Raw genomic sequence first — 14,917 nt, 5'->3', positions numbered from 1 at the left:
ACTTGTGACAAGGTCTGCCAGGGCCATCATGCCTGTCATGGCTAACACAAAGCAAACACATTCAAAATGATAAAGCATTAAAAATTTATGCTGTCTACTTTGACTTTATTGTAATTTAGTATCTTTGGTATCTTCATATAACACTAAAGAATGACCTTTGTTGTTTTATGTCCTTCTTATTAAGAAATGTATTACCTGGATTAATAATTAATCCAAATGCAAAACTGCCTTAAAAAACAAAAGATTTTCTATTTCTTTGACAATTTTCAACCAAGTAAAACTTGAGAAAAAAAATATTTTGGTGGCAATAAATGCTAAAATATTCACCAACACTATTGCTATATTTCAAGTCTTTTTAAAAAAATTGTCTTCTAACCATAAAAAGAAATTTTGGCATGTGTTGGTTGTAATCTATTCAAACTGTGTAGAATGTTGATTAATTAAACTTCTCTAGATGAGTTTTTGAATCTGAAATTTAGCCAAGAAAAATGATGCAGCCTAATGCCATTTAAACATGGCCATTGGAAATAAGCAGACAAGTCTGAATTACCTGTAGGAGTTTTGATGTCAGATCCCCGACATAAAGCCACATGATCAAAAATAAGTGGAGAGATGATGCAAGTATCTAAATTAAATTTGAGTCACAGGAGAATTATCTGGGAAGGTTTTTTTTTTTTTTTGCTTTGTTTTATGGGGTTTTAAAAAAAAAAACCAAACAAAACATTCTTTATCTCCACTTTGAACAATTAAATCAGGACCTCCGAAGATCAGGCCTGGGGAATCCATAGTTTTTCAAAGTTCCCCAGGTGATTCTCATATGGTCCAAATCTAAGGTGCAGCCATTCAAGCGACCTCCCTTCCTCTATCAAAATGAGAACCACCTGCTAGTATGGTTAATGATCAGTGGTTACACAGACCATTCATCTACACTAGGGAAGAAGACTGGATATACAACCCTCATTTTTTACTTTACCTGTGTAGCTACAGACTATAAATCAATGATTTCTGTCCTGACAGATCACAGCTGCCAAGTCCTTAGTGTGCCATCTACTCTGCCTGAAAGTGCTTTGTTGTCATAAACAGGATTTCTGTTTACACTGCCCAGCAGGAACAGAAAAAAGAGGGAAGACTTGAAAGACGGATTATCTCTCTGCTTGAAGAAAAGTATGAGCCAAAATCTTTACCAAAGAGCTTCAATTCCAAGTCCAATAAAATGGATGAGCAAGTAAGGGAGGCTTTACAATACTGTTTTGTTTGAAGAGCTGTGAGTATGTATCTAGATCATCTGAAGTGTCCAAACATCAAATACCAGTATAACCTTACACAAAAATCAATTCCAGATGGATAAAAAATGTAAATGAAAACATAAAAGAACTAAGATATGTGGGCAAATATTTTTCTAATCTTGGGGTGGGGAAACCTCTCTAAATACATCACGAATATAAGAAACTATAAAAGACTGAAGATTTTGACTACAGAAGAATTGAAATCTTCACAGCAAAAGAAATCATAAATAAGGTTAAAAGATATGGCAGACGTGGGGGAAAATATATCTGCGATATTTCTGACAAGCAAAGGGAAAATATCCTTATTATACAAAGAGTTCTTATAAGTCATTGAGAAAAAAAAAAAGAAAAAAGAATGCCCAAAAGGAAACTATTCCAAGAGTACAAATATAAAGGTGCATGGGTAAGCAATAAAGCGTGTAAGGATATTAACTCTCACTAAAAATCAAGAAATTTAAATTGAATATGAATGAGCCATCATGTTTTCAAGCCACAGAATGACAAAAATGAGAATATGAGACAAATCCTGTTCTTGCAAGAGTGTGAGCAAGCCAGCACTCTTGTCCATTACTGGGAGAAGTATAAATTGGTATAACCTTTGTGGAGTGCAATCTGAAATAAATAACAAAAATAAAATAGGTATATCCTGCAATCACATGCTGCTAGGAATTTACTCTAAGGAGGTAATTAAGAAGAATGAAAATGTGGTTAAGCATCAAGTTTGTTTACAAATGAAAAAACTGAAAAAAACTGAAAGTCTACTAATAGAGAATTTATTAAGTAGATTATAGCACATACATCATGTGTATAAATAGATGCAGCAGTTAAAAATGATGTTCAAGATTGTATTGAAGTGGAAAGACTTCCATGAAATGCTAGTGATGTATATGATCACATATGATCTCATTTACATAAAATCCTATACACTGATCTGTTTACACATGCATTGCAAGACATACGGAAAGATATTCATGAAAAGGTTAATAATGGTTATTTCTGGGTGATGGATTTAAGAGCAAAATTATCTTCTATGCAGTGTTTCTGTATTGTTTGAATTTTCCACAATGCATAATTACATCTTATTAAAAATAAGACTACTTCAAAATAATTTCAAGCTCAACACAAAATAATTTTAGAATTTAGCATCATTTGGGATCTCCACTGCTGCCCAAATGACTATCATTTTCTGATCACCAAGGAAATAGAGTTGACAAAGGTCTTAATTAAAAAACCAACCAAAAAGGTTTCTGGCAAATGAAATTTGGTTAAAAAAAATTACTTAACTTCAATCAAACAGGTTTAATTCAAAACTTGTAAATAAAATGAAGTAAATTATCTAAAGTTCCTTCCAGGGAAAAGGATGGCCAATGTCCCTTGGAGGCAAGTAAGCAGTGTAGCACCCTTTGCTTTGTCACTGAATACACATTTATTTTTTCTTACCAAAGCAACCTAATTGGTTCATTCCGACAGACTATCCCTACCTCACTTTTTGAAACTAGAACATGTTTCTGGTACAGATTAACATGTCACCTTCTATTTCCACTTCAAGGAAGAAATGCACTTTGGTGCCAAAGTGCAATATTCGGGTAAGGTGAAATTACTGTACAGTCCCTCATGTAGTAAAGCAATTATCTGCTGCTTTAATCCTGCTGTTACAAAGAAGTGTTTATCTTATCAAGGAATATCATATATAAATAAGAAATGATACATTTCCATCTTGAGTAGATTGATCAAATATTCTCAGCACAGCAGTATGTTAAAATAAAGTCTCAAATTTGGAGATGCCAAATTTACATTTATAAATGTTCCTTATTATGAAACAAGTTCCCTTAAAATGTGCTGTTAGGCTCCATAAATATCACAAAACTCACACAATTCTAAAAACCTTACTGTATTCTTTTACTAAAAGGTTTGTGAAAATAGGATTATATTTACTCCTGAAAAAAATTTAAATGACTTTCTTCACTCAGTCTTCCCTCTAGACTGTTCTCAGTCATTCACAATCAACAATGTCGATTTAAATTAAAGCACTTTTCTGCGTTCCATAAAGCTCAGAAGAACAACTTTTAAACAACACAAAGACTTGCCATAAAGCATCAAAAAACTGTTCCTTATATTAGTATCTTACCCATAGACTAAGCTATCCATAAATATTTGTTAAATCAACATTTAACAAGTTAAAGCATCTAAATGAATAGGACAAGCAAGAGTAGTAGGAATATAACGCAATGAGTTCGCATGCATGGTCACAGAGAGTTTAGTTGTGACAAAGACATGTTTTTAGGATAGTGAAGATAAAAGCCCTTGTTTACTTGACAGTATGGCAAGGGGAACAGAGGATTATTACAGTGGGACATACTGAAAAGGACAGTAAGAGAATTGCACAGTTCTCAGACCTCAGAAAGCCTATGCTCTAGTCCTTTGTCTTTAACTCTAAGAACAGGAAACAGTTACAAGCCAGTGCTAGATCTCAGACAAATATAAGGTCAACTCTTGGCAAAGCAGTTCAGTTACTCCCAGAAGCCCAGGCTAAACTTTAATGGCCCACACTTAACAAGGAATCCATGCATACCCACGCTGGAAGGCTCAGAGTCCTCTCAGAGAAGCGTGATGGCCCAAATGTATGTGGAAAGTTGAAGAATACATACAGTTATCTATGTTACCATTATAATTTGATTATATTTGGAGCCACTGTAGCCTCAATTGTTTTATTTTGAACACAGTTCCATGGGAAATGATCCATGTGGCTCCCAAAATCTGCTTCTAAAGAGGTGTGTGTATATGTATATACACAAACACACACATATAATGTGTGATACATATATCATTACATATATATGTATGTAATGATTACATATATATGTATGATTATTAAATATATATCTTTTATTATAATATATAATTAAATATATAATATACAAATATAACTCAGAATTTATGTGTGTATACTAATTACATATATATGCATATATATAATATATATACTTCTGCTCTGAAATGAACACTTAAATGTAAATTCCTATCTCTGAGCAGGCAAGACCTCCTGAACAGAAGTTGGCAGAAGAGTTTGCTTAAACAACACCAGTGCAGTGACTCATTTGTGTTTTCCCAACATGCTTCTACCCAGCACCCATGTCTATTTGTAGCCTCAAAATAAAGGCTATGTGAACTATCTCTGAGCTGCCTGCCTTTAAAAGCAAGGACACTGTTCTCAGTTGACTCATTTGAGCTGCCAGTGCTTTTGAGAATAACCCACTGTCACATTTATGAAGACATGTGATATAATTTAAGATTATTTCAGGCTGTGCCAATGCTTTTCTGATTAGTCTTGACCTAATGTTTAGAAAGTCAAATTCACCCCCCTAATTAAGCCCACTACAAACCACTACAGGTATCTCTGGGGGGTAAAAAAAAGATTGCTTTATCAACACTCTAGATTGTAAATACCATCAGAATCAACACTCTAGATTGTAAATACCATCAGAATAGGGATTCTTACCTATTTTGGTCATGTTATCTGTATCCCCAGCACTTAAAATAGTGTCTGGCACATGGTAGACACTCAATAAATATTTGCAAAGGAATGAACCAACCTCTGCCTTAGACCTGTGAAATAATAACCCGGGTCTCAGCACCAAATCCACAAAATATTTTGTTGTCCTGGTGTCCAAGTCAAGAAGACATCTACCACCAGAGCATCAAAACCTCTGTACGTGTTATACAGATGGCCAACAGGTCCATGAAAAGATGTTCAACAACACTAATTACTAGAGAAATGCAAATCAAAACTACAATGGGGTACCAACTCACACTGGTCAGAATGGCCATCATTAAAAAGTCTACAAATAAAAAATGCTGGAGAGGACGTGGAGAACAGGAAATGCTCCTACACTGTTGGTGGGAATGTAAATTGTGCAGCCACTATGGAAAACAGTTTGCAAGTCCCTCAAAAAACTAAAAATAGAGTTGACATATGATCCAGCAATCCCACTCCTGGGCATATATTCAGAGAAAACTATAATTCAAAAAGATACCTGCACCCCAATGTTCACAGCAGCACTATTTACAATAGCCAAGACACGAAAGCAACCTAAATGTCCACTGACAGATGAATGGATAAAGAAGATGTGGTATATATACACAATAGAATACTACTCAGCCATAAAAAAGAACGAAACAACACCATTTTCAGCAACATGGATGGACCTAGAGATTATCATACAAAGTGAAGTAAGTCAGAAAGAGAAAGACAAATACCATATAATATCACTTATATGTGGAATCTAAAATATGACATTAATGAACTTGTTCACAAAACAGAAACAGACTTGTGGTTACTGAAGGAGGGTAGGGTGGGAGAGGAATAAATTAGGAGTTTGGAACTAGCAGATACAAACCACTTTATATAAAATACACAACAAGGACCTACTGTATAGCACAGGGAACTATATTCAATATACTATAATAAACCATAATGGAAAAAGAATATGTAAATTTTATATACATATATAAAACTGAATCACTGAATCACTTTGCTGTACACCAGAAACTAAAACAACATTGTAAATCAACTATACTTCCATAAAAAAAAAGACAAAAAAAAACCCACCTCTGTATGTTAAAGTACACCCTTTCAGTTTTGAGATACCCTTCCACATATTAAATTCACCTTATTCCCTGGTCTTCAAAATAGATAAAACCAACAGATGTACCAATCTAAGTCATCTACCATTGCAGGAAAACCTAATTTGATGACTATAGGTAAAATTTTTCCATATTTAAATACTAGGATATGTAAAATTACTATGTAACTATTGAGTTAGGTATGTGTGCACACACTAGTCCATTTATATTTATATATATTATTTTAGATCTATAAACTCAGCACTTGGATCTATGAACCCATTTACTAATAGCATTATTCCACCGTAAAGAAACTGATAATAGAGTACTCAGTTCAACAAGTATCTATTAATGGTCATTAATTTTTTATCCCTGTTTATCAGTGTTTCTGCCACCCACTGAATATCAAACTGTAGCATTTCATCAATGAATTTATTACAGAAAAAAGTCTTCAGAAATGAAAGGAAAATATGTCCATCACTATTTCCATTCAGAGAAACTTTTAAAATAATGAATTCATAGTTTCAGTGAAACTGTCAATGGAGGTTACAAAATCTATTAATAAAATGACCAAACTATGTCTGGCAAATAGTCCTCATAGGTTTGAACTAGATACTTTGAATTAAGTCAACTCCCAGGAGTAACATCCAGCCAATGGTCATTTTAATGGACATCTTGATACACTGAAAGCATTTATATTTCTCCTACAATCTTCAGAACCCAGAAAACAGCTTACTACACCACCAACGCCTTTCCCATAACACCTTTCACAGAGGAAAAACCCACAGTAACTATACATGTTACACAACAGAATCCTTTACTTTACAGAACTCACTCATACAGAAATTAATTCACCAGGAGGGATCACCAATAGACTTTAACAGATTTCTTCCTGTCTCAGATGCAGTGTTTTAAAGCTAAGCCTTATGAAATTGAAAAGGAGTTCAATTCAGTTTTAAAAGGTGATAAACTAACACGTAAGAAGTGTCATACTGCCTCTGTCTCAATGAGAACATCTTTGAAAAAAAATGTGTTGAAAAACTATCTTCACAAAAAGTCTCTCTATATTCTGAAAGACAGAAGGAGGTTTTGTTCTTGCTGCCCTCTCAAAACCACATCTTTCTTTGATTTTGTTTTTTTTTTAAACATCTTTATTGGAGTATAATTGCTTTACAATGGTGTGTTAGTTTCTGCTTTATAACAAAGTCAATCAGTTATACATATACATGTTCCCATCTCTCTTCCCTCTTGCGTCTCCCTCCCTCCCACCCTCCCTATCCCACCCCTTTAGGTGGTCACAAACCACCGACCTAATCTCCCTGTGCTATGCGGCTGCTTCCCACTAGCTATCTATTTTACATTTCGTAGTGTATATAGATCCATATCACTCTCTCACTTTGTCACAGCTTACCCTTCCCCCTCCCCATATCCTCAAGTCCATTCTCTAGAAGGTCTGCATCTTTATTCCTGTCTTACCCCTAGGTTCTTCATGACTTTTTTTTTCTTAGATTCCATAAATATGTGTTAGCATACAGTATTTGTTTTCCTCTTTCTGACTTACTTCACTCTGTATGACACACTCTAGGTACATCCACCTCACTACAAATAACTCACTTTCGTTTCTTTTTATGGCTGAGTAATATTACATTGTATATATGTGCCACATCTTCTTTATCCATTCATCCAATGATGGACACTTAGGTTGCTTCCATGTCCTGGCTATTGTAAATAGAGCTGCAATGAACACTGTGGTACATGACTCTTTTTGAATTATGGTTTTCTCAGGGTATATGCCTAGTAGTGGGATTGCTGGGTCATATGGTAGTTCTATTTTTAGTTTTTTAAGGAACCTCCATACTGTTCTCCAGAGTGGCTGTATCAATTTACATTCCCACCAACAGTGCAAGAGGGTTCCCTTTTCTCCACACCCTCTCCAGCATTTATAGTTTCTAGATTTTTTGATGATGGCCATTCTGACCAGTGTGAGATAATATCTCATTGTAATTCTGATGTGCCTTTCTCTAATGATTAATGATGTTGAGCATTCTTTCATGTGTTTGTTGGCAGTCTGTATATTCTCTTTGGAGAAATGTCTACTTAGGTCTTCTGCCCATTTTTGGATTGGGTTGTTTGTTTTTTTGATATTGAGCTGCATGACTGCTTGTAAATTTTGGAGATTAATCCTTTGTCAGTTGCTTCATTTGCAAATATTTTCTCCCTTTCTGAGGGTTGTCTTTTGGTCCTGTTTGTGGTTTCTTTTGCTGTGCAAAAGCTTTTCAGTTTCATTAGGTCCGATTTGTTTATTTTTGGTTTTATTTCCATTTCTCTAGGAGGTGGGTCAAAAAAGATCTTGCTGTGATTTATGTCATAAAGTGTTCTGCCTATGTTTTCCCCTAAGAGCTTGATAGTTTCTGGCCTTACATTTAGGTCTTTAATCAATTTTTTTTTTTTTTTTTTTTTTTTTTTTTTTGCGGTATGCGGGCCTCTCACTGTTGCGGCCTCCCCCGTTGCGGAGCACAGGCTCCGGACGCGCAGGCTCCGGACGCGCAGGCTCAGCGGCCATGGCTCACGGGCCCAGCCGCTCCGCGGCATATGGGATACTCCCAGACCGGGGCACGAACCCGCATCCCCTGCATCGGCAGGCGGACTCTCAACCACTTGCGCCACCAGGGAGGCCCTCTTTAATCAATTTTGAGTTTATTTTTGTGTATGGTGTTAGGGAGTGTTCTAATTTCATCCTTTTACATGTAGCTGTCCAGTTTTCTCAGCACCACTTATTGAAGAGGCTGTCTTTTCTCCACTGTATATTCTTACCTCCTTTATCAAAGATAAGGTAACCATATGTGCATGGGTTTATCTCTGGGCTTTCTATCCTGTTCCATTGATCTATATTTCTGTTTTTCTGCCAGTACATACTGTCTTGATTACTGTAGCTTTGTAGTATAGTCTGAAGTCAGGGAGCCTGATTCCTCCAGCTCCATTTTTCGTTCTCAAGATCACTTTGGCTATTCGGGGGTTTTCTGTGTTTCCATAAAAATTGTGAAATTTTTTGTTCTAGTTCTCTGAAAAATGCCAGTGGTGGTTTGATAGGGATTGCACTGAATCTGTAGATTGCTTTGGGTAGTAGAGTCATTATCACAATGTTCATTATTCCAACCCAAGAACATGGTATATCTCTCCATCTATTTGTATCATCTTTAATTTCTTTCATCAGTGTCTTATAATTTTCTGCATACAGGTCTTTTGTCTCCTTAGGTAGGTTTATTCCTAGATATTTTATTCTTTTTGTTGCAATGGTAAATGGAAGTATTTTCTTAATTTCACTTTCAGATTTTTCATCATTAGTGTATAGGATTGGCAGAGATTTCTGTGTATTTGTATCCTGCCACTTTACAAATTCATTGATTAGCTCTAGTAGTTTTCTGGTAGAATCTTTAGGATTCTCTATGTATAGTATCATGTCATCTGCAAACAGTGACAACTTTACTTCTTCTTTTCCAATTTGGATTCTTTATTTCTTTTTCTTCTCTGATTGCTGCGGCTAAAACTTCCAAAACTATGTTGAATAACAGTGGTGAGAGTGGGCAACCTTGTCTTGCTCCTGATCTTAGTGGAAATTGTTTCAGTTTTTAACCATTGAGGACGATGGTGGCTGTGGGTTTGTCATATATCGCCTTTATTATGTTGAGTAAAGTTCCCTCTATGCCTACTTTCTGCAGGGTTTTTATCATAAATGGGTGTTGAATTTTGTAGAAAGCTTTCTCTGCATGTATTGAGATGATCATATGGTTTTTCTCCTTCAATTTGTTAATATGGTGTATCACGTTGACTGACTTGCATATACTGAAGAATCCTTGCATTCCTGAAATAAACCCCACTTGATCATGGTGTATGATTCTTTTAATGTGTTGTTGGATTCTGCTTGCTAGTATTTTGTTGAGGATTTTTGCATCTATGTTCATCAGTGATATTGGGCTGTAGTTTTCTTTCTTTGTGACATCTTTGTCTGGTTTTGGTATCAGGGTGATGGTGTCCTCGTAGAATGAGTTTGGGAGTGTTCCTCTCTCCGCTATATTTTGGAAGAGTTTGAGAAGGATAGGTGTTAGCTCTTCTTTAATGGTTGATAGAATTCGCCTGTGAAGCCATCTGGTCCTGGGCTTTTGTTTGTTGGAAGATTTTTTTATCACAGTTTCAATTTCAGTGTCTGTGATTGGTCTGTTCATATTTTCTATTTCTTCCTGGTTCAGTCTGGGAAGGTTGTGCTTTTCTAAGAATTTGTCCATTTCCTCCAGGTTGTCCATTTTATTGGCATAGAGTTGCTTGTAGTAATCTCTCATGATCTTTTGTATTTCTGCAGTGTCAGTTGTTACTTCTCCTTTTTCATTTCTAATTCTATTGATTTGAGTCTTCTCCCTTTTTACTTCATGAGTCTGGCTAATGGTTTATCAATTTTGTTTATCTTCTCAAAGAGCCAGCTTTTAGTTTTATTGATCTTTGCTATCGTTTCCTTCATTTCTTTTTCACTTATTTCTGATCTGATCTTTATGATTTCTTTCCTTCTGCTTACTTTGGGTTTTTTTTTTGTTCTTTCTCTAATTGCCTTAGGTGTAAGGTTAGGTTGTTTACTTGAGATTTTCCTGTTTCTTAAGGTAGGATTATATTGCTATAAACTTCCCTCTTAGAACTGCTTTTGCTGCATCCCATAGGTTTTGTGTCATCTTGTCTCCATTGTCATTTGTTTCTAGGTATTTTTTTATTTCCTCTTTCATTTCTTCAGTGATCACTTGGTTATTAAGTAGTGTATTGTTTAGCCTCCACGTGTTTGTATTTTTTACAGATCTTTTCCTGTAATTGATATCTAGTCTCATAGCGTTGTGGTCAGAAAAGATACTTGATACGATTTCAATTTTCTTAAATTTACCAAGGCTTGATTTGTGACCCAAGATATGATCTATCCTGGAGAATGTTCCATGAGCACTTGAGAAAAATGTGTATTCTGTTGTTTTTGGATGGAATGTCCTATAAATATCAATTAAGTCCATCTTGTTTAATGTATCATTTAAAGCTTGTGTTTCCTTATTTATTTTCATTTTGGATGATCTGTCCATTGGTGAAAGTGGGGTATTAAAGTTCCCTACTATGAGTGTGTTACTGTCAATTTCCCCTTTTATGGCTGCTAGTATTTGCCTTATGTATTGAGGTGCTCCTATGCTGGGTGTATAAATATTTACAATTGTTATATCTTCTTCTTGGATCGATCCCTTGATCATTATGTAGTGTCCTTCCTTGTCTCTTGTAATAGTCTTTATTTTAAAGTCTATTTTGTCTGATATGAGAATTGCTACACCAGCTTTCTTTTGATTTCCATTTGCATGGAATATCTTTTCCATCCCCTGAGTTTTAGTCTGTATGCGTCCCTAGGTCTGAAGTGGGTCTCTTGTAGACAGCATATATAAGGGTCTTGTTTTTGTATCCATTCAGCCAATCTGTGTCTTTTGGTAGGAGCATTTAATCCATTTACATTTAAGGTAATTACCAATATGTATGTTCCTATTCCCATTTTCTTAACTGTTTTGGGTTTGTTATTGTAGGCCTTTCCCTTCTCTTGTGCTTCTTTCCTAGAGAAGTTCCTTTAGCATTTGCCGTAAAGCTGGTTTGGTGGGGTTGAACTCTCTCAGCTTTTGCTTGTCTGTAAAGGTTTTAATTTCTCCATCAAATCTGAATGAGATCCTTGCTGGGTAGAGTAATCTTGGTTTTAGGTTTTTCTCCTTCATCACTTTAAATATGTCCTGCCTTGGGGCTTCCCTGGTGGCGCAGTGGTTGAGAGTCCACCTGCCGATGCAGGGGACATGGGTTCCTGCCCCGGTCCGGGAGGATCCCACATGCCGCGGAGCGGCTAGACCCGTGAGCCATGGCTGCTGAGCCTGCACGTCCAGAGCCTGTGCTCCACAGTGGGAGAGGCCACAACAGTGGGAGGCCTGTGTACTGCAAAAAAGAAAAAAAAAAATGTGTCCTGCCTCTCCCTTGTGGCTTGTAAAGTTTCTGCTGAAAGATCAGCTGTTAACCCTATAGGGATTCCCTTGTGTGTTATTTGTTTTTTTTCCCTTGCTGCTTTTAATATGTTTTGTGTTTAATTTTTGACAGTTTGATTAATATGTGTCTTGGCGTGTTTCTCCTTGGATTTATTCTGTATGGGACTCTCTGTGCCTCCTGGACTTGATTAACTATTTCCTTTCCCATATTAGGGAAGTTTTCAACTATAATCTCCGCAAATATTTTCTCAGTCCCTTTCTTTTTCTCTTCTTCTTCTTGGACCCTATAATTCGAATGTTGGTGCATTTAATGTTGTCCCAGAGGTCTCTGAGACTGTCCTCAGTTCTTTTCATTCTTTTTTCTTTATTCTGCTCTGCAGTAGTTATTTCTACTATTTTATCTTCCATGTCACTTATCTGTTCTTCTGCCTCAGTTATCCTGCTATTGATCCCTTCTACAGTATTTTTAATTTCATTTACTGTGTTGTTCATTGTTGCTTGTTTCCTCTTTAGTTCTTCTAGGTCCTTGTTAAGTGTTTTTTGCATTTTCTCTATTCTATTTTCAAGAGTTTGGATCATTTTTAATATCATTATTCTAAATTCTTTTTCAGGTAGACTGCCTATTTCCTCTTCATTTGTTAGGTCTGGTGGGTGTTTACCTTGCTCCTTCATCTGCTGTGTGTTTTTCTGTCTTCTCATTTTGCTTCTCTTACTGTGTTTGGGGTCTCCTTTTCGCAGGCTGCAGGTTTGCAGTTCCCGTTGTTTTTGGTGTCTGTCCCCAGTGGCTAAGGTTGGTTTAGCGTGTTGTGTAGGCTTCCTGGTGGAGGGGACTAGTGCCTGTGCTGTGGTGGATGAGGCTGGATCTTGTCTTTCTGGTGGGAAGGTCCATGTCTGGTGGTGTGTTTTGGGGTGTCTGTGGCCTTATTATGATTTTAGGCAGCCTCTCTGCTAATGGATGGGGCTGTGTTCCTGTCTTGCTAGCTGTTTTGCATAGGGTGTCCAGCACTGTAGCTTGCTGGTCGTTGAGTGAAGCTCAGTGCTGGTGTTGAGATGGAGATCTCTGGGAGATTTTTGCCATTTGATATTAGGTGGAGCTGGGAGGTCTCTTGTGGACCAGTGTCCTGAAGTTGGCTCTCCAACCTCAGAGGCACAGCACTGACTCCTGGCTGGAGGACCAAGAGCCTTTCTTCCACATGGCCAGGTACATGGAGAGTTTCTTGCCTTTCGGAGGTCTGAGGTCTTCTGCCAGTGTTCAGTGGTGTACTATAGGAGCAGTTCCACGTGTAGATGTATTTCTGATGTATCTGTGGGGAGGAAGGTCTGATTTTCTTTACGTGAGGCTGCCTCTATTATCTTCTTCATGCTGGCCTCAGGGTGCTTCCCCAGTGCTTTCTTTTCCACTTGTTCTCTTGAATGATGTGCTTTAGTTATCATTATGCTCTCATTTAGATGCAGAATAGCTGCCCAATTTGAATACAGATCAGATTTTATAAAAAAATACCATTACTGACAACACTGTTACAATTTAATTTATTCATTCTTGTCTTATGAATGAGGAAAAAAGGGGGAAACACCCTCTTCATATACTTCATCTCTGTGTCCTACCACGCTTGGTTTCGATTCCCCATGCCTGGGGAATGTGCTTTCTGGCCAGAACAATGTAACTTTTAAAATGTTAATCAGCTGCCAATATTTAAGAATCACCAGATTTCATGTAAGAAATCGAATTTTCAACCTCTCTTTGAAAATCAGAAAATGAAGGAATCCTGAGTGCACATTCACATGGGAACTAGGAAAAGTCATGTGGGGAGCCCTCAGTCCCCAACTACCAGATATCTCAGCCTAGGTACCAGTCATGTGACTAAAGAAGCCCTCAGGCAACTCCAACCTTAGCTGCCATCTTACTCACAAGTCTATGAAGACCAAAGAGAACCACCCAGCTGAGTCCACCAACCACCAAAACCATGAGAGAGAATAATAAAATGGTTGTTTGAAGCCTTGGATTTAGGGGTAACATGCTTTATAGCAATAGATAAAAGCTAAAAGATAAAAGCTCTCTTAACAGACGAATTACAATTGTTTAAAGTAATGTCTCCCTTTTTGCTTGGGTCAACATAGATGTCATAGAGAGTCTCCATCTTAATTTTGTGCTTAAGCAGAAATCTAAAACATGAATGTGCCCAGGGGAGAAAACAGAAGTAGAAGAAAAGCAATCCTTTGGAATCAGCTGTATTTTTTTTTCTTAAATAAGCTGGTTGGCAGCACTTATGAATGTCACATAGGTTAAACAGTAATAAGTAGAAACATAGAAGGACAGAGTTTGAAAAGGGCTTGAATCTGGTTGTTTTCAGCTTCACTCACTACTCACTCAGCACCTAGCACAATACCTATTTTTCCCTAATGACTGGATCAACTAAGAGTAGTTTTGTACATATTTTTCTGATTATGGGAATTTAAAATAACTTCTCTATAGCTAAAGCTTCAGCTATTATTGATACAAAAGGAGGGTGAATGCCACCTGCAAAGTAACCAACAAATTGTGGTTTATACAAAATAAGTTAAGCTAGAGTCTACACAGCTTAATGAGAGGCAGATTCAGGAATAGGAAAATCAACACCTAGCTTTTATTCCTTAAAGCTGAGCTCTACCGATAGAGATGCAAATCCAATCTTGAGCAAATCACTCAATTGCTTGCTCACATGAAAAAGGAAGCTAACCAGGCATTCCCCAAAACTTGCTATGTCATCAAGTTTAATAGTATGGTCCATACACTCAAGGTAACAGAATATCTTAACCTTATACCCAGCACAAAACTAAAGCAGCTGATACGCTTTTGCCCAAACAGAATTGTGTATCCTCATTTCCTTCCCTTCTTTTCCCTACTTGTGACTCAAGCCAGATTTCATCAAGCTATTTTTGTAATTACTAAAATGCTGGAAATACAGCAGCAGGCCAGAAGCAAAGTAAAATGCAGCA

At 36.8% G+C, this 14,917-nt stretch overlaps 1 protein-coding gene across 2 annotated transcripts in view; it reads right to left on the bottom strand.

Moving 5' to 3' along the window:
- Nucleotides 1-14,917, bottom strand: part of SLC4A4 (solute carrier family 4 member 4) — a 305,356-nt gene that overhangs the window by 87,640 nt on the left and 202,799 nt on the right. The gene's annotated exons all lie outside the window — the stretch shown is intronic.

The sequence above is a fragment of the Mesoplodon densirostris genome, chromosome 1 (genome assembly GCF_025265405.1).
Source record: "Mesoplodon densirostris isolate mMesDen1 chromosome 1, mMesDen1 primary haplotype, whole genome shotgun sequence".
Taxonomy (NCBI): domain Eukaryota; kingdom Metazoa; phylum Chordata; class Mammalia; order Artiodactyla; family Ziphiidae; genus Mesoplodon; species Mesoplodon densirostris.
This window is presented reverse-complemented; position numbering and strand designations above follow the sequence as displayed.